The following is a 19674-nucleotide window of genomic DNA, read 5'->3' on the forward strand; positions in this document are numbered from 1 at the left end:
TGCAAATTCGATCATCAATAGGAGGATAGGACCTCGGCCCTGTGAAGGTTCTGTGCCCCAGTGTAGGGAAATGCCAGGGCCAATAAGTATGAGAGGGTGGGGTGGCAGGCATGGGGAGGGGAGAGGCAACAGGGGTTTGTTCTTGTTGTGTTTGTTTGTTTGTTTGTTTTTTAGAGGGGAAACTGGGAAAGGAGAAATTTACATGTAAATAAAGAAAATAACTAAAAAAAAAAAATGCAAGCAAATGTGAGAAACGTTTGGCAGCCCATTCCAAGGTGTATCCCTGAGAAATTACACCAGGAAACAGATCTAGTGTGAGATTTACTGGGAAAGGGGAGAGCAGTAAGCCATACCAGAATGAGGATATAAGGGAGAGATAGAGGGAGACAGGAAAAGAAAGGGAGAGACAGAGATAGAGACACACAGACATAGAGAGACAGAGCTAGACAAAGAGACAGAGACAAAGAAATAGAGGATAGAAAGAGACAGAGACAGTGGGATACAGAGAGAGGATGAGGAGAAAAGGCAGAGAGCACAGAGATCTAGGGTGACTAGGGGCTCTTTAATGCACAGCCCCTAGCACACCTGGTGCACCTAGCAGCTGCAGGTGATGACATAAGCTGCTGGTATATCCTGAGAGCAGACTATGGAATTGCCTGTACAACAACACTCACATTCCCTTGACTCACAAGGTCAGTGGACATCAGGGCCAGTTTAACTGGGACAGAGGTTTCCTCTTTTGAAAAGATTTGTTTGAATTTATGTGTGCACGTGGGTTTCTCTCTCTCCCTACCTCCCCTCTCCTCCTTCCCCCATCTTTCACTTGTTGTGTATGCCTGTGTGTGTTGTAAGTGCAAGTGCCTTTGGAGGCCAGGAGAGGACACCCAGCCTTTTGGAGCTGGAGACAAAGGGATTGTAAATTGACCTATTTGAACACTGGAACCAAACCAAGTCCTCTACAAGAACATCAAGCACTCTCTTAATCATATCTCTCACATTTCCTTTTCATTGATAAAATTATCCCTGATATTCTTGTGGACAGTACTAGTAAAGTACTTCTGTTTTCTTGGGAGATAGGAGAAAAGGTTTTCACAAGGGATAAGGCTTTGGTTTTCTTTTTCAGCCAATATATTTTTCTCAGAATATCAACCCCATAAGAGCTACAGGTTAGCTTAGAAGGCTCCATTTTTTAAATTGTTCTCCATACCAATAATCAATATATGTAGTAAGATAGAGATTATGCCTAGAAAGAAAATGTTGCCCAGTCATGGATCAGAAACCAGGAGGAAGAGACAGCAAGCCCAACTCCTCCTAACAGAAAAAAAAATCCTTCTAAGGAGACTGGAAATTGATTGTGGGTCCAATTTTTGAGTGCTGCTGTGCCCACTTCTGACAGCTGCTCCCAGGTCCACAAGCCATGACTTCTGCAACCCTAACTCTGCAGTCTCCCAGCTTCTACCTACAGCATCAGCTCTGGCATTTCTATCTTTCATTCTCTATTTGATGTCAGAAGAGACCTCAAAGATAGAAGCAAAAACCAGATTCTGCGTTGTGGGAAGCCCTGCTGTGCTCTCGGAGACTCTCAAACCGAAACTACAAGTTGACAGCTAGTCTCTGCGCGCTGGGGGGTTGGAGCCCATGCAAATTGACTCAAGAACCAGATACCTGTTTCTTTCGAAGCCGTGATTCTTTGATCTTTCTTCCCCTTCCTGGATTCCTTTGTATCCATACTGAGCTTTGATGTCTTATTATCACCTAAATGCCAATTGCTTACCTGTGATGCCTTTGAGTATAAATCCTCTCCCGTCCTTAAGTAAAGTGCACCTTGATGAGGAACGTCTCTTGGTGTGTGCCTCCTTTTCTCTGCTTCCCCCATACTGCAGGTCCCTCACATTCCCGGTTCGTGGAAACCCACGCTAGTAGGAAGCTGCTGGTCGGCATCCTACACTGCGTTTGCTCTTACTCTCTGGGTTTCCTTGTGTTAGCTTATTCTGTGTAAAAACCCAAGGGAAGAACTTAACAAAAAGCATCTCTACATTGATAGTGTTTTTGTTTTCATTGCTGACTCCCTGAACTTCAAGGACAAATATCCATAGAGGATTCATTCATTTCATACCTTCCTTTTTTTTCTCATAATGTTACAGTGGGCATTGCTGAGAAGCAGAGCCATGCTTCTCACCAAGCTTCATGCCACATTCTGGGCCCTGCATCTATTTCCATGATTCAAATTATCACCTCCGTCTTTGATCCAAGCTTTCAACTTTGAATGCCAGAGACAGAGAAAGCCAGATCCTATTCACAAACACTAATTGAAGAATTACTTGGGCTATTCAAATTCAACATCATCCAAAACACACACCAAATTCTTCCCCAGTCTCTTTGGAACAGGAGGACATGTGAAAGAATTCAGCTGTCCTTGACTTTGTTTTGTTTTATGTCTTGCACCTCCCTGGTCCTGAAGCCCTCCATCATTTATTCAATCACAGCTGGTTTTCTATGTTCCTTCTGTCTTCTTACCAGGGCCCCTCAAACCTCGTGCAATTGAATCATTTTCCTGGTTCTCAAATGTATAGTTACTTTACTTCTTTCTCCTCATCCTACAATGTATTTCTCTAGTTTATCCTAGTTGGAAACTCTTACATAGTCTTCAAATTCTCACTCACATATGCATTTTCCAGCCATTGACTAATTATTTATGACTTCAAGCCCTCTGTTGTTGCTGACAATAACTAACTCTGCCTACGCCACTAGTCATGTTTTTGATTTTCACTATTTATGGGTCATCACTTCCTGCTAAGAGTCAAAATAGTGCTGGTAACCCAAAATGGGTACCTTTCTCAAGAAAGGCAATAAGGTACCTCCTTAGTGACATTATGGGTAAATGTGAATGGAATTATTAAATATTATTTTTACAGTGAAATATTTTCTTTCAGGATTATAATGAACAAAGGATTAGTTATGTTCTACATTATGTATTAAACTTAAGCTCACCCAAAACGGTGGATTCTTATTCAAATGTTAAGATGAATGGAATCATGAAATTTGCCAGTAAATGAATGGGGAGCTACAATCACCTTGAGTAAGATAAATCAGACCAAGAAGAAAAGCCCTCGTGTTTTTCTTATCTGTGGGTGATAGCTTTTATGCTCTAGATATATGGATTTCATTTAGAATTTTTACAGAGCTTAAGTAGCTAGTAAGGGACAAGGTGAGGGCGTGATTTTCTGAAGAAGGGAAAATAGAATATAATGTTATAAATATGAGTGATATAAATATAGACCAATTATATAATATAGATTTGTATAATAAATATATAAAATTTTATTATAAATATATATAACAGGTTAGTGAGAGAAACAGAAGAAATAATGTTGCAATTAGACATCATATATGACCAATTTAAACCCTTTGGAAAAAATTAATGTTTAAAAGTATAACAAGACTTTGTATTTTTTAAATAAAACTAAAAATAATCATTTTATTCATTTGCTTTCCTTTTTGAGAAATAAATTACTTGTCATAATAGTCACAGATTGTAATTGTATAATTCAAGGGTGTATGTACAAACATCACTGATTCCAACACCATATATAGAAAAATCACCTTTTCTGGCAGCAGTCCCAACACTTCCCTTCCCCCAACTCTTGACGTTTGTTTTTCTACACACTGTCTACATAGATTTAATAATTCTGTATGTTTTATACAAATAAAAATATACAAGTGCAATGTTTTATGTCTCCGTTTTTTATTTAGCATAATACTTTCAGCTTTTTTAACCTATCAGTGAATATTCATATTTATGGCTAAAGCTTTCTCATTGAACATATGGATCATATTCTGCTCTTTTACTCTTTCCACTTATCTGCTATGATGAATGATATTGCTATAATATAAAAGTACATGGTTCCTATGGACATTCATCTTTACTTCTTTTAATGGCATACTAAAGAGCAGAAATCTTAGGTCATAAATTAAATTTAAATTTGGGGAAAACTGCAAAGATGTTTTCCAACATAGCTGCACCATGTCACATTTGACTTCAGTTCCTTTACAACTTATCTAGCATCTGTTTCTCATGATCTTTGCTTTGAGGTTGTCTAGTGGCTGCAAACAGGTATTTCATTCAGCTTTTGACATGTGGTCACCCAAGAACTAATGATGCTTCCATCTCCTTATGTTAGAGTGCGATGTGTCCTCTGTTGAAGACATTGCAATCTATATTACAATCATGTTCTTATTTTTAATTCAGGTATTTTATTTAATTCAAGTATATATTGAAAGAACTGCTCCTATTTGCACGGCTTTCATTCTGTTTATAGGGTGTCTTTCAGCTTTTTTGATGGTGGCCCTGACACACTAAAGGTTTCAACCTTTTATGAAGTTCAACTTAAGCACTATATTACATTATTTTATATACATAGTGTCTTAGTCAGGGTTTCTATTCCTACACAAACATCATAACAAAGAAGCAAGTTGTGGAGGAAAGGGTTTATTCAGCTTACATTTTCCACATTGCTATTAATCACCAATCAGAACTGGAACTCAAGCAGGTCAGAGAGCAGATGCTGATGCAAAGGCCATGGAGGGATGTTACTTACTGGCTTACTTAGCTTGCTTTCTTATAGAACCCAAGATTACTAGTCCAGATATGGTAGCACCCACAGGGGGCCCTCCCCCCTTGATCACTAATTGAGACAATGTGTTACAGCCGGATCTCATGGATGCATTTCTTCATCTGAAGCTCTTTCCTCTGTGATAATTCCAGCTTGCTTCAAGTTGACACACAAAACCAGCCAGCACACATAACTTGAGTGTTACAGCTAAGAATGCACTGCCTAACTCAAGATCCATAAGATTGACATCTATGTTTTCTCTGAACTGTTTCTTTTTCAAGATTTATTTATTATATGTAAGTATACTGTAGCTATCTTCAGACACACAAGAAATCCGATCTAATTACAGGTGGCTGTGAGCCACCATGCAGTTGCTGGGATTTGAACTCAGGACCTCCAGAAGAGCAGTCAGTGCTCTTAACCACTGAGCCATGTCTCCAGCCCTCTTTGAGGTTGTTTTAAATTAGGCTTTCACATTTAGAAATAAGATGTATTTTCAGCTAATTTTGTAAGTGAAATGAAGTAATGGTCCAAATTCATTCTTTGCATATGGACATTCATTGCCCCATTTATTCCAGACACTTTTCTTTTTCATTCTCTGTATTCACATAATGATGTGTGATGTGAATGTGTGCCACATGGGTTTGAAGGTTGAGCTCCAATCATCAGAACTGCAAGAACCTTTACCTGTTGAGTCATGTTAGCCGGTAACCCCTCCACGACTATTCTTTTGCCCATTGAATTACCTTGTCACACATGTTGAAAAAAATCAACTGACTTCAAATCTATGGGTTCGTTCTTGAGTGTGTCCTTTTTCTCTGAGATCTCTCTGTCTATTCTTACTCCACAGCCATCCAGTCTCAATCACTACAGCTCTGCAATGAGCTTGGAAACTGCTATGTGTGCATCTTGCAGTTTTGCTCTTTTTTTAAGAATTGCTTTGGCTATGTTTGACAAATAAATTTTAGGGAGAACTTAACAAACTCTTTCTTTTCTTAAAGCTAGTAATTAGAACGCAATAGTGTTGACTCTATGGATCCATTCGTCTTTTTAGTCGTGTTTTTTTTCACCTGTGTATAGTGATAGTGATGTATTTATCTTTATTTAGCTTTTTGTTAATTTCTTTCAAAAATGTTTTGTGGTTTGCGATATGAAATGATTACTACAGCTGGATATTATTCAATATTTTACTTTTCCAGGAAACAATCAGTTACAGGAAGCAGCTTTGTACCACTCTGGTGGCCTTCTACCCAATAAAGTGCTTAATAATGACATATATTTATGACTTTTTTTTTTTTTTTTTTTTTGGTTTTTAGAGACAGGGTTTCCTGTGTAGCCCTTGCTGTCCTGGAACTCACTCTGTAGACCAGGCTGGCCTTGAACTCAGAAATCTTCCTGGCTCTGCCTCCCAAATGCTGGGATTAAAGGCGTGCGCCACCACTGCCCGTATTTTTGATTTTGATATCAAGCACTTTAAAGACATTCAAAAAGGAACATTTATTTCACAAGCTAACTTACTTTAACTGAAAATAATTCACAACCTATCAAGAGCTACAGTAAATGGTGACAGACCTGGATTTAAGGGGTCACTTATTCATCACAGCAACAGCACAAAAATCTGTCTGTAAAAAGCCATCCAGACATCATGAAAGTTCCATCAGATAAATCGCTCTGTCTCAAATTATTCAAACAATCTAAAACAGAAATTATCTACGGGCTGGAAGACTTACTCATAATTATAATGTTAGTGTTATCTGAATTCATGCTTATTGGTATAATTATTTACAGAAAAATAGAACTATTAAAGATAACACTTTCAAAACTAGTGATCCATCATCCATAAAGATATTTTGTTGTTTCATAAACTGTGCCTTGACACTTGCCACTAATTTCACATTCACATTCGTTATTCAACAAAGAAAAAAATGTTTGTTTTTTAAACCAAAAACTGAGATCTAACTACACTGTGTGACTCATAGGGTCTTAACAGGGATGGCTTCAGTTAGGATAAATACCATCTTAGTATAGATTCTATTATTGCAGTGAAACACTGTGACCAAAAGTAAGAAAAGGGTATCTTTTGTTCACACTTTCATATACCAGTCCATCATGAAAAAGAATTAAAGGTAAGAACTCAAAAAAAATCGAGGCATGCAGTTTTACTGGCTTGATCCCATGATTTGCTCAACCTGCTTTATTATAGAACCCAGGACCACCATTCCAGACATGACACCACTATAGGCTAGGCCCTCCCACATCAGTAACTGATTAAGAAAATTCCCTATATCTTGTCCTAAAGCCCAATCTTATAAAGGCATTCCCTCAATCTCTCCACTCAGATGACTTTAGCGAAACACACCAGCATGAATATATACTGGAAATATAGTTCACTGTTACGGCCCCAAGTTTGATCTATACCACAAAAGAGGGAGGAAGGAAAAAGGAAGAAAGGAAATAATAAACATTAGCAATATGTATACATAAACTCTAACTCAGATAATTACACTTTAAAGGGAATGAGTCCACCTTCTCAATCTGCATAACCAGTAAAAGTTTTTTATTGACTTTTATTTGATATTTTAGGGCTGGAGAGATGACTTGGCGGTTAAGAATACTTATTGCAGGCTGGGCAGTGGTGGTGCATGCCTTTAATCCCAGCACTTGGGAGGCAGAGACAAGCAGATTTCTGAGTTTGAGGCCAGCCTGGTCTACAGAGTGAGGATAGCCAGGGCTACACAGAGAAACCCTGTCTCAAAAAAAAAAAAAAAAAAAAAAAAAAAAACCTCTTGCTTGCAGCGGACCCACACTTGGTTCCCAGTCATGTCAGATGGTTTTCAACTGTCTGTGACTATAGCTCTCTAGTTCCAGAAGAAACCAAAACCCTCTTCTTGCCTCTATAAGTATCTGAATCACATACACATAATACCTCCATACACATATAATTTAAAACTCTTCAAGAAATTTCATGACAGAAGATTATAAGAATAATAATAAGGTGAACCTTTCTTCCCAAGCTTGAAAACTATGATATTTAGACAATAAATAAAGGTAAATTCTGGCCAAGAACCTGAGGCAACAAATGCCTCCTGTGGGTCAGCTGGCTACGTTACTACGTCCACACTCTTTAAAACCATCACTAGATGCAACTGAAGCACTGTCTGTCACAGCACCCTTATAACACAAGTGGCTAAGAAAGACACCAGGTATCCAAAGAATGCAGTTGTGTATATATGTAATATAGTGAACATTTTCAAAATCAAGCAGATCATTGTCCAGTCAACTGGCTAGCAATTTAGACAGGTACTTTCAGACTCCTGAGAGCTACATACAAAACAATCTCCATAAAATATGCAGACAGGCCCAGAAAACTATCAAGTCAATATGTACAAGAGAAAATATGGATTTTATTTATACAATATACCTCATCCAAAAAGGAGTTCATAAACAGAAAGATATGCGTATTAATGTTGTGAGATACTGTGTTCCCAACAGATTTCTAAGAATCATTTGTTAAGTTGCTGTTTAAACCAAGTATTTAAGATATAAGGATACCTAATTTACAATTAATTTCTGATCCATGTTAGAAAAAATACTTTACATTATTAACTTTAAGTTAATATTAGCACAAACTATATGGAAATTAGTGTTTACTTTTCATTTTCAAATTTGTATTTGATCCATGCACTATTATACATTCTTGTACTACTATCATAAGTATTCTTAATTTTACTAGCGTTGAGCCTACAGCCTTTTGTACACTGGGCCAGTGTTCTCTACCACTGACTGTTCTATCCATATTTAGCTTCTTACCTTAATATATAGAATGATCACACAACTGCTAACCAAAAAAATGTGAGAAAGACAATTTTTTTTTTGAAACACAAAAGTATTTCAGCAAGGTGACTCAGAACCAAACTATGTCTAAAAAACAAGAGACCTGTTCTCTTGACCAGTGAAGAATTAGTAGAAACTATTAAGGAAAACTTCCATTCCTCCCCATAAAAGCTGAGCCATCTAGACCCGGATGGTAACAAATAGGACAAAACGAGAAGAGCTCCTTCTCTGAAGAACGTCTTTCAAGATCCTGAAAGATACAGGAACTAACTGACCCTAACAAAAAGGTGCCATCACTTCTCCCTCAGATTACCTTCAAAATAGAATGCAAGTTAAAATGCCAAAAAAAAAATGCTCATTGTGAAATTTAATAACTGTTGGGCCACCATAGTTGACTTTTTAAAGGGACTTAATAAAAGTAAATATTAGAGAAAGAAAATGATTCGGATTCCACCACACACTCTATACTACAGGGACTACGACATTCTCTCATGACTTCTGGAATGATAACAAAACTCTCTTTAACCAGAGAACATAAACAAGATGTACAAAGTGAAAGCATGGAAACAGCTCAACCTAAAAACATAGATACTACGTTCAGCAGAAACAACCATCAGACCATTACACAGAAATACCAAGACTCTTCTGAACAAAAATATCATCTAAAAGACATCTACCCCTTTCCATGTTCTTATTAGAAAAGTTTTATATCTGCACAATTACCTTGCATTTGCAAAGAGAGGTGTGGAACCAGGCATCTTCATGCTCACAGGTGGAACAGAATTTATGTACTGTTTTAAGAGAAACCTGGCATTACCTATCAAAGTAGAAAGTGCACACACTGCCTGAACTAGCAGTTGTAGTTAGCAGCATTACAACAAAAGGCGCTGGTCCATGTGGAAAGCAAAACTGTGTAAAGATGTGTCTTACAGCCTTGCCTAAAATAGTAAATCAGCAGAACAAACTGTCTATGGGAGCACAAAGACTCAAGAAGCCAAGGAGGCCCACACTGAACAACAAATCATAACAGTGAGACATGATGGCTGAGATAATCAGGTAGCAGTAGAGTGAGATCTTCCTCTTTAAAAATATTTATTTATTTTATATGTGTGTTGAACGTATGTATGAACACCAATGCAGTGTACTGGGAGACTAAAAAAGGTTATCAGATCCCTTGGAAGTGGAGTGATAGGTCTTTGTAAGGTACCTGATGAGGGTGCTGGGACCTGAGTTCTGATCTTCTAGATGTATAATGTGGCACATAGGTAAAGAGTATCACCTAAATTAATTAAGTGTTTGTGCATCTGAAAGTGAATGAGCCTCTTCATGGGCATGTGCATATGTACGTGCGTACGTGCATACGTGTGTACGTGTGTGCGTGTGTGTGTGTGTGTGTGTGTGTGTGTTTGTGTCTGTGTCCTTCTATGTGCTCACCTGTTTACATACCTATTAATAAGCACGTTCAGCATAGAAATTGGCTATCTAAACTCAATTTGTTACCCATGACATAGATCCCACTAGAAGGCAAAGCATACCAGGCATTTTATATCTGTATATACTCAAAAACTATAAATATAATTTTCAATAGATGTGATGTTATCCCCCAAAATATGTAGAAATCTTATTATGCCAGATAATGCTTAAATGCATTTAGTTTCAAAATAAGATACAAAATGGTACAATCAAAGCAGTGCTGAAAGATATCACTACAAAATAAACTGGAATATACTCATGGTGGGTGGGCGGTGTCTAGAAATTTTCCAAATATTCACTGGGCAGTTAGTTGGACTACATTTTTTTTTTTGGTCTTGAGTTTTCTACTGGAGTTTTCCTTGTCACTTTCTGGACAGTAGGTAGTGTTACTGTGTCAGTATCAAAGACAAACAGTGTTCTTTTGAAACAAAGTATCCCTTGTTTCATTCTTGAGATACCTCCATGTACACAATGTGTCAACATTTCTGCATTCCCAGCCTGTCTCTGCCCTGGGTCTCCCTTAGCAGCTGTTTTCTCAGCAGATATCAATCAGAGCCTTAGCCTTTTGTCTCTCAGATGTTGTTTTCCTGTCTCTCCCACTGCTAAGCATTGATCCCACCATCCTGCAGGAACAGCTCTGCCCCAGTCCTCAGACCAAGGCTGGATTGAAGGAAAAGTTAATGTAAGATCACCTTCATTTCTATAATCTTACTGTAATAGCTGGGGTTTTACTTCAGTGAAAGACTAGATTTCTGAGCCATTTTCCTGCAGAGTTAGAAGCGAATTCCACACCCTCTACTGTGTAGCATTAAGCTTTTCAGGTGAGTATTTCATATTTGTGTGTAGGCTGTTAATTTGTGAGATCAAATTCCATGTCTTATTCTTGTATGGCTTCTGAGCTGATGCTCTAAACACACACACACACACACACTCTGTTTTTCTACCTTATATTAAAGCATTTGACAAATGACTGCTTTATTTGAACTGAACCTGTAGGATTTGTTCAAAGATGGAATGGTCTCAGAGACTTAATTCAATCAACAAGTAATTGTGAAGGGACTGTAATAGAAAAAAAAGTTAGGAAAAAAAAGCTACCGTTTCTATCCATGAAAAAGACCTTAGAAAACCGTGCTAGAATAATTACTGTTTTGGCTTCACCCTGAGCAAGCAAAACATGTAAACCTTCTTGCCTGAGGTCCTGATTTCACAGATGGGCAAACTGCAATCAAGCTTGCTTGCCTGGAACCCAGACTATTGCCAACACTCACATTCACCTCCTGTCCCAACCCCATGGGTCCTGCTTGCTTAACACTACTTGACAATATTTGTGTGCTTGCCCACTTTTCAATTGTTGCCTTGAGTCTAAATTCCTTTTCCTCCCCTTCTAGCTCAGGCTATGGGCTAGGATGTGAATTTCTTCCTCCTGTCCCAGAGTACCTTCTGATACCTGTTTTTACCCACATGCCCAAATAATAAGCTGTCCCAAAACACACAGGGCCTTTTGTTTCAGGCTCCTTTCAAAAGCCCAAGAGTGCCACTGCAGCCGCAGCCAGTGAATGCACTTTAAACAAACAGCAGGGCTTACTAGCCATGCAAGGTCTTCTGCTCATCCACCCTTCCCTTGGCTTTGCCCAGCGCTGAGCAGTCAGATAAGAGAGCATGCTGCAGGATGGCTTCTGGCAAAAGTTCCCTCATTTAGAGGCTACTCCTACAGTCTGTTAGAAACTAGAGCAGCTGTCCTATTACTGGCAGCGCATGAGGCTGACAGTGAGGCCAGAGAGCAGGCCAAAAAGTGAGAGCTGAACACAGTTTTATACCCAAGACCCATCCCACCACTCTCTGCCACTTTCACAGGCCCTTTCAAATGCATTTCTTTCCCCTCGTGGGTATATCATACATAACTGCTATTCAAAGTGTATTGATGACCTCATACAGACGCCACCACCAGCAGCAGCAGCAGCTTTGCTAACTTTTTGATAGAAATAACCTTCGATGGAAATTTGACAGGATTTCCAGTTGTTTTAATTTTAAAGATACAATGAATAAAGCTATCGCAAGTTTTTAATATAAAAGTTTTTTTTTTCTCAGTCATGGGTTGAAAGCACTTTTAAAATTAGGAGAAGTGTCAAACTGTTTTCCAAAGTATTACATAGTTACCAGTCATGTGTAAGTGCTGTATTCACTTGCTTCATATTCTCTCCTAAACTTGATGTTGGCAATTTTCATCTAGAAACATCATGATTAATGTTGTGACATCCAAGTGTTTTTTTCAGGTGTGATTTTATTTTCAGTTATGTGAATATGCATGTGTTATGTGTCAGAGTGTGCAGATGAGTTCAGGTACCTGTGGAAGACAGACTTCAGATTCCCCTGGAGCTGGAGTTACAGGGAGTCAGATCCTCTGCAAGAGCAACAATATTCTTAATCACTGTGCTCTACTCTGAGGCTTTTAAATTTTCATCATTTGAATGAGAAAAAGAAACACCTGGCCTGGAGATATGGCTCCGTGGCTAAAGCAGCAGTTGCACAAATCTGAGAACCCCAGTCTTTGTCCACAACATTCACTTAAATGCTGGGCAGGTGTGGTAACGACCTGTAAACTCAGCAATCTACAGTAAGCAACACGGAACTTTCCTGGGAAAGGTGGCTAGCTAGATTATCCCAAATTGGTGAGTTTTCAGCTCTGCAAGAGACTCTTTCCATAAATGAAGTCAAGCAGAATCTAAGAAAACATCTAACATCAACTTCTTATCTCTGTGCGAGCACACACACACACACACACACACACACACACTCATGGGAGTGGAACCATAAGTTTTCTGCGAAAACTAGTGAAGGCAGGATTTCCATGGAGGGAAAGAAATATATTTGAAAAGGTTTTTTGAGTTCAAACCCTGGGAATCACATGATGGAGAGAAAGGACTCCATCAAACTTTGACAGCCACACATATGCCATGTGTGATTTACATTCATTTCATGGCTATGTTTTAGTTCTAAAAACTATTTGTTAAACTATATATGTATACCCAAGAAGATAAATTATATGCTTTGCTACACAAGTATGAACACTTCTGTTGAACCCCATGCCCCAGTAAAGTATTGTAACATGTATCTGTAATCCCATAATTTTTACAGTGACACAGGGGTTTCAGAAAGGAGAATCAAAATGGTTAATCCTATCTCAAAGTGGAGGACTGACAACCAAGATTGTGCTTTGACCTCTATTTGTGAGCCATGGTATGTGTGACCACATACACACACACACACATACACACACACACACACAAACAAACACACACAAACACACAAAGCATAAACATATAAACATCTTAAAACAAAACATATTCAGATACATGAAAGATAAATAATATATGTGTGTGTATTAAAACAAAACATGGGTTCTATTATTATGACAGCAAAAATATAAGAGGCCTTAACTTACCATCAGTTATAAATTTTATAGATCAAGCCAGGCAGTGGTGGCGCATACCTTTAATCCCAGCATTTGGGAGGCAGAGGCAGGCAGATTTCTGAGGTCAAGGCCAGCCTGGTCTGTAGACTGAGTTGCAGGGCAGCCAGGGCTATACAGAGAAACCCTGTCTCAAAACACAAAAAGCAAATAAAGAAAGAAAAGTTATAGATCAATACACAAAATTAGTCCATTTGTGTCATCTGTACACAATCTTCCCTTTGTTAACAATCTTTATCTGGGAAAACAATTACATTTCACACATGAAAGTTTCTATTGTTAATACACATGAGAGTAATGTTGTAAGAGCTATATGTATGGATTAAGCCTTCAAATCAAAATGAGTAATAATATCACTTTTCAAAGTAAAGACCAGAAATATTGTGTTATAAAATGAGACTATCACTGTCTGTTATTATAATATGCCCTAAGCAATCATTTCAAAGAGGTGTAAAATGCATATTTGTGGTTGTGTTCAAATTGATATTGAAGGCAAAAAATCATAGTAGGAAACTGAAAACACCCAACATACTTGTTTTTCCAAGTTGTATGTTGCTTTAATGCAAAACCAAGTAGAAATGACACAATTGAAATATTTTATTTAGACTGTGGAGTCTTTCAAGAATACAGAGAATGAATTCCAAGTAAAAAATAAAAACACCACATCCCTAAACAAGTCACTCATGCTTACTCCTCTAAGATTCTGAACATTGGAAGCGAGAGTAAGAAGTGCATAAAAGTCAGAAGACAGAAAGGGCTGTGAAACGTCATTCTTTAAATTACACACAGCCATTATCATCATGACCTCACATCTGTAGTTACCTGTTCCGGACAACCCCAAGACCTGCATCATCAACAATCTGTCCAAGATGGAAGTGCTGCCTGCCCTTCACCTGCTGATCCCAGTAGGTCTAGTGGACCCTTCTAGACCATACACAGTTCTAGTTAATCTCAGTGAGTCAAAACAAAACACCCAGCGTATTTGAGAGATATTTGTGGGGAGGGGTATGGTAAGGAGATGTAATGACTTATATGTGTGACTTATATGTGTGAAGGTGTAAAATAATAATGGTGATGATAATAATAAACTTTTTAACATTACAGTTTAAATACTATTCATTTTTGGAAGTATACACTTGCTTATGACTAATATAACTTTAATGGTTTGCCACTAAGTAAACTTTTTACAACTAGGGAGAAAGAAATGAAGTTGTGTGCACCCATTAAAAACAGAATAGACCAACTCTATAAGCACATAATCACTGGCACTTTGAACTTTGTTTCAGAGAGAGAGAACTTCCTGGAAACCTGTTTTCAGAAGAAGGAATTTAATTATTCAATTTCCATCTTTTTCACTGTTAGATGGCAAAATGTCACAAGACTGTTTATGAACTTCAACTAACACCCCTCCATGGTTTTTCTATAAACATCTATCTGCCACTCCATCTTGTACAGATATTTAACCCGATCAGAACAAGTTCCAGATAACTCTTCTTGCTGTCACTACATATTAATATATAAATAAAACACCTAAAATTTAGCACTCTCTCTATTGGCATTTGTAATATATTTTTTTCTGCATTCCCGTGAAAAAGAAAAACTAGTAATTAGGTAAAGTCAGGAATAAAACATAAAGCTCAAAAATATATATATATAATTACTTCAAGAAGTTTTATTTTGCTTATGTTAAATAGAACATCTTCACAGAGATTGAGTCCTAGAACACCCGGGGGTAAGGAAAGGGAGGTATGATAACAACAGTATTAACCATTATTATCTAGCAAAAGTCAAGTGTTTCCTCTGTCTCATAGTTTAAGGAAAAAACATGAAAAGAATATTGTGAATCTGCCTGTGGCAAAGGCTTTGAGTTCTGTGCCTTATGGAAGCATGGAGTACTAGATATAATAAGACAAAGAAATAAAATTAAAACGAGATAGTTGGTAACTGAATCTCCAGGGAGAAAGTGGATCCCAAAGTACAATCAATTGACTTGTCCCAGGTGGTAGAATATTTACTATGCTGATATGTTTAATACCTTTTAAAGTGTGTACCAATTTAACCTACAGTCTAGAAAATTAATAGTCTTGTTGATGTGCCTCCCTCCCATCACACCAGGTTTTCTCCTCCATCTCTGCTAACTCCACACTGCTTGACATTCTTCTCTGGGATCTCCATATATGCCCAAATGCTTCTCTTAAATAAAACCATTTTCCTGGTCACACAGAGATCTCAACCCTTTAGAACCATTGTCATGTCTCTCTTCCATAGCCACAGTATATAATTCTTTATAATATATTGGAATGATTTAAAACCTGTCCTAATTTAAAAAAAATGCTAACAAAAAACATATTTTGCTTCAAGTTTTGTGCTAAACAGATTTAACCTCTAAGCAAACTCCATGAATTATCATCTTGTGTCATTGATAAAGCAAGTTTCTTAAACAGCAGGTAAAGCTCATGATATACTTAAGCAAGAGACGCTGAACTCAGTTTGGAATCTTTCTACAAGTTCTGGCTCTTTGCAGCTGTGAAACTGAACCTCATGCAAATACCTTTTATCTTCACCTATCCTACAAGCTGAGGCCAAAGTCAGTAGTGTCTTTTTCTTCTTAACACTTCTTTGGACAGCTCACACTACTCAGCATTAACTTGCATGTATGATAAGAGCTTAAAGGGAGGGACATATACAGAATATATGCAGACTATTTCATGTGAGGGTCCATAGCACATTCTATGTGGTCTTTACTTGTATCTTAAAGGCCCATGCAATTGTAAACAGATGCTTCTGGAAATAAAATTCATGGAAGTCAGTGCATGTATGCAAATGTGTTTGTTTGTTAGGGGTCAAGCTGCTCTTTTGTTGTTTGTGTTCTGTTTTGGGGTTGCTGTGGAACAAGCCAAGGGCCTCCCTCATGCTGGGCAGGAAAACTAACACTGAGCAACACCCCAGCTACATCGAATTGCCTTTTTTATGCATTAATTCCTTTTCTAGCTCATATTTTATTCATTTAACTCATCTACTCTCCTAAGATATCGTCGTAAACAAAATATTTCATCTTCTATTTCTTTAATAACTTCACTCTCCTTTCACAATATTGATGAATATTTATTTATAAACAAGAGTCAGATAAAATGTGCCTTTCATTCCATAGTGAGCACTGTATTCTTATCAGAAATACGCCCTCATCCTTCTGAGAGGGAGATTTGCAACATTGAAAAAGCAGGCTGCTGAGCAACTGCTCCTCCCACACCCAAAACTCCACAAAGCCAGTGTAATAGGTTGGCAGGCAGAGTGGCCTTTGAAAGTAAGTTAGAATAAAACAAACTTATTATCACTATATATGATTGCCACAGCAGAAACTTAGGGCAAGGAAAGAAACAGCAACAGCAAAAGCACACCTGTATGGAATTCACTATCAACTAATACAACCATTCAAACACATACATGGTTGACCACAATTCTACCTGGAGACATTAGTAACTGATCCTCCAACCAAGCTTCTGCCACATGGATCATAAACCTGAGAAGCCATGAAAGGAACTGCATTCCTCCAGGGAAGGTGAAGGGGAGAGGCTTCTCTATTTGCTGATATCATATACTTTCCAAATACTAATCCACATGACCGTCAGTATCAGTCGTTTAGGCAGGTCGGCACTCTGTCACTTAAGAAGGCAATTCTCTTCATCTCTACTCCTACTTTACAGTCACATAAATGCAAAACTGCCTATTACACTGCTGGAATGTCATCAAAATTCTAACAAGAGAAATAAATCCATGACTTTCTCCATACTATAGTTATTGACTGCAGCTTCAGTGGATCCAGCTTTGGTCCCTCTGCACATGCGACTTATACAAGAAAATTAACTACTTTAAAGTTAAGGCTGGGGAAGGGGTTATCATTCAGAAGAACCTCAATAGAGCAAATTAAGTCTTTGGTTTTTCAGTTTATTTTTATGCACACAATCAGACCTACTGACATGATATACTGAAGCAGCATGGCTATGCCACCATGCATAAGTTAAGCTTTTTAGAAACATTTGCGAACAGAAAAACTGCCATGCCATCCTTGATAAAGACTGAAATGTACTGAAGTGACGCTGAAGATAGCAATGTGTAATATAAGATTCACTGCAAGAAACTGATGCAAAACTTACCGAAAAATTAAAATTCTTAGGAACAATCCTCCCAGAGCTAATTCAACGTTCCCATTAGTGTAAATACTTCTAGGAATAAGCACAGTCACTCAGAACATTTTTCCCCCCATATATAGGGATTTCTATAAGGCGGCTGAGCAGGACTGAGGGTGCCTGTGCTGAATCCTATCATACAGCTAAAACTATCAAAATGATATGTTTACAAGACCAGAGTACAGCCTCATTCTTCAATAGCTCGCTAGCCATTCTCCGTGTCTTGAAGTTAGCCAGGGATGAACAAAAAGTATTATCTTTCTATTTCCTCAAACCAAGTTTTCCGGGTGTTCTGCATACCAAGCAAAACACAGTGTGTAATGCACCGCTATTAAAGTTGAGAGAGTTTCTGTCTGTGAAGTAGTGACGGAGCCAAGGACACACAGGTTCAAGTCCAAGCTGAATATTAGGCGGGTGGTTTGAAAACGTCAATCCAGAAAGGCCTAGAGGAAGGGATTCAGTCTTCCACTGTTGCCAACCTTCCTCACCCCTCCCCTCTTTTCTCTCTTGTTCCCTTCCAGGCTTCTCTTTCCTTGTGGTTTCTCATGGAGACGACAATCAAAGCAGAAAAGGCTGGGTTTTAAATTAGTATGATACACACTGGGAATGTATAATCCCCAGGAGGAAAAAAAAAAAAAAGAGGAAGAAACTGTTGAAGAGGGGAGTCGGGGACGGTTGGAAACATATCTAAGTGACAACCTCCCCACCCCCACCCTTTATAGCTCATATCCATAGATTGTTCCTGTACTCTATTCTTTTCAGTTCCCAGTACTCTGTCCAACTTGACCCTTAATCCCGACAATGTAAAGAACTGCAGGGCATCCTCTGCGCGAGCGTGCCTCTTTTGGTACAGGAAACCAATTTTCAAGAAGCCCCTGAATCCGGACAGTTGTACCAGGCAAGGATGCTCCCACCATCCCACCCTCCAGGAAGGGGTTGAGGATAAGAAAGAGGGGGGAGATGAAGAGAAGATAGATAAAAGATATGCAAAGATGAGCCGAAGGGTGAGTGGCTAAAAGGAAGACAGGGAAGAAAGAAAGGGTGGGAAGGAAGTGGGGCTGGGTGAGAGAAGAAAGGGATGAAAGAAAGGCTGGAAAGGAGAAAGGAGCGGAGAGGAGAGAGGGATGTTGGGAAAGATGAGGGCGGGAGGGCTGGAGAGCAGGAGGGAGGGGAGGACGAAGAGGATGGGAGGGAAGCAGGAAGGGAGGGAGGCAGGCAAGGATGGAGGATGCTCTGCCCGGGACTCACCTCTGTGGGTCGGTGGGAGTTTCTCGCCTCCTCCTCCTCGTCCTCTGTCTGCAGCAGCTGGCGCGGAATGACAGAAGCTGCTGGAGAGGCGGCGGTGGGGACTAGGGCAGCTGCTGCAGCTGCTTCTGGTCGAGGTGCGGTGCCGCCCGCTCCGCCCGGGTCTCCGCCTCACTCAGGGCTGCCAGCAAAGCCGCTCCCCCCTCCCCCCGCCCGCCCCGCGTCCTGCCCAAGCGAGCGGCAGCGGCCCGGATCGCCGCTAGGGGAGGTGCCCAGTGCGCACGCGCGGCCGCTCACTTGCTTGCTTGCTCGCTCGTGCCCGTGACTCGCCCAGGCTGCTAAAGGATGAGCACGCGGGCGCGCCGCCCTGGAGCGCCCGAGGGGAGGGACTGGAGAAAGGAGCCACAGAGGGCGCAGGTGCCGTCTCCATGGCAATGGCGTTACCCTCTGGGCGGGGACCAGGAGCTTGATGCGGGCCCTGCGGGGAGGGGCTGGACTCCTGAATGATCTGCTAGGGCGACTGAGGGCAGGATGGGGTTGCGCACTCAGAAAGACCATAACACGTGGCAGCAGGAGGCCAGGGCCCGGTGCAGCCCAGGTGGACCTGTAGCCCCCCCGAATGCCAGAGAACCTGCAAGAGGATGGAACTGTTAGAGAAATCATGTCTGTGGCTGTTAAACAAGCCTCAGTGAACGCATTTTCCGAGAAAGACATTGTAGTTGTCGGTATTAAGCACTCTAGGCATGTTGAAATATCCAAAATGTTTAAGGTTGCGCTCTGTCTTCATAGAGGTTGGGAACATGCATTAGAGACATGAGTGCCTTGCCAGCAAAAAGTACTGGGAGCTTGGTGA

General features: G+C 39.6%; 1 protein-coding gene across 3 annotated transcripts in view; it reads right to left on the reverse strand.

Annotated features, from left to right (window-relative positions):
- Positions 1–19139, reverse strand: part of Ctnna2 (catenin alpha 2) — a 1113581-nt gene extending 1094442 nt beyond the window's left edge. For 2 of the 3 annotated variants that reach the window (XM_031382233.1, XM_031382232.1), the window contains exon 1: positions 18825–19139. The gene's annotated coding sequence lies outside the window, so the exon portion shown is untranslated. The remainder of the gene's footprint in view (positions 1–18824) is intronic. The other variant, XM_031382231.1, reaches the window with a different exon arrangement.
- Between the last annotated feature and the right edge of the window lie 535 nt (positions 19140–19674).

Source organism: Mastomys coucha, unplaced genomic scaffold, assembly GCF_008632895.1.
Source record: "Mastomys coucha isolate ucsf_1 unplaced genomic scaffold, UCSF_Mcou_1 pScaffold20, whole genome shotgun sequence".
In the NCBI taxonomy this organism is placed as follows: Eukaryota; Metazoa; Chordata; class Mammalia; order Rodentia; family Muridae; genus Mastomys; species Mastomys coucha.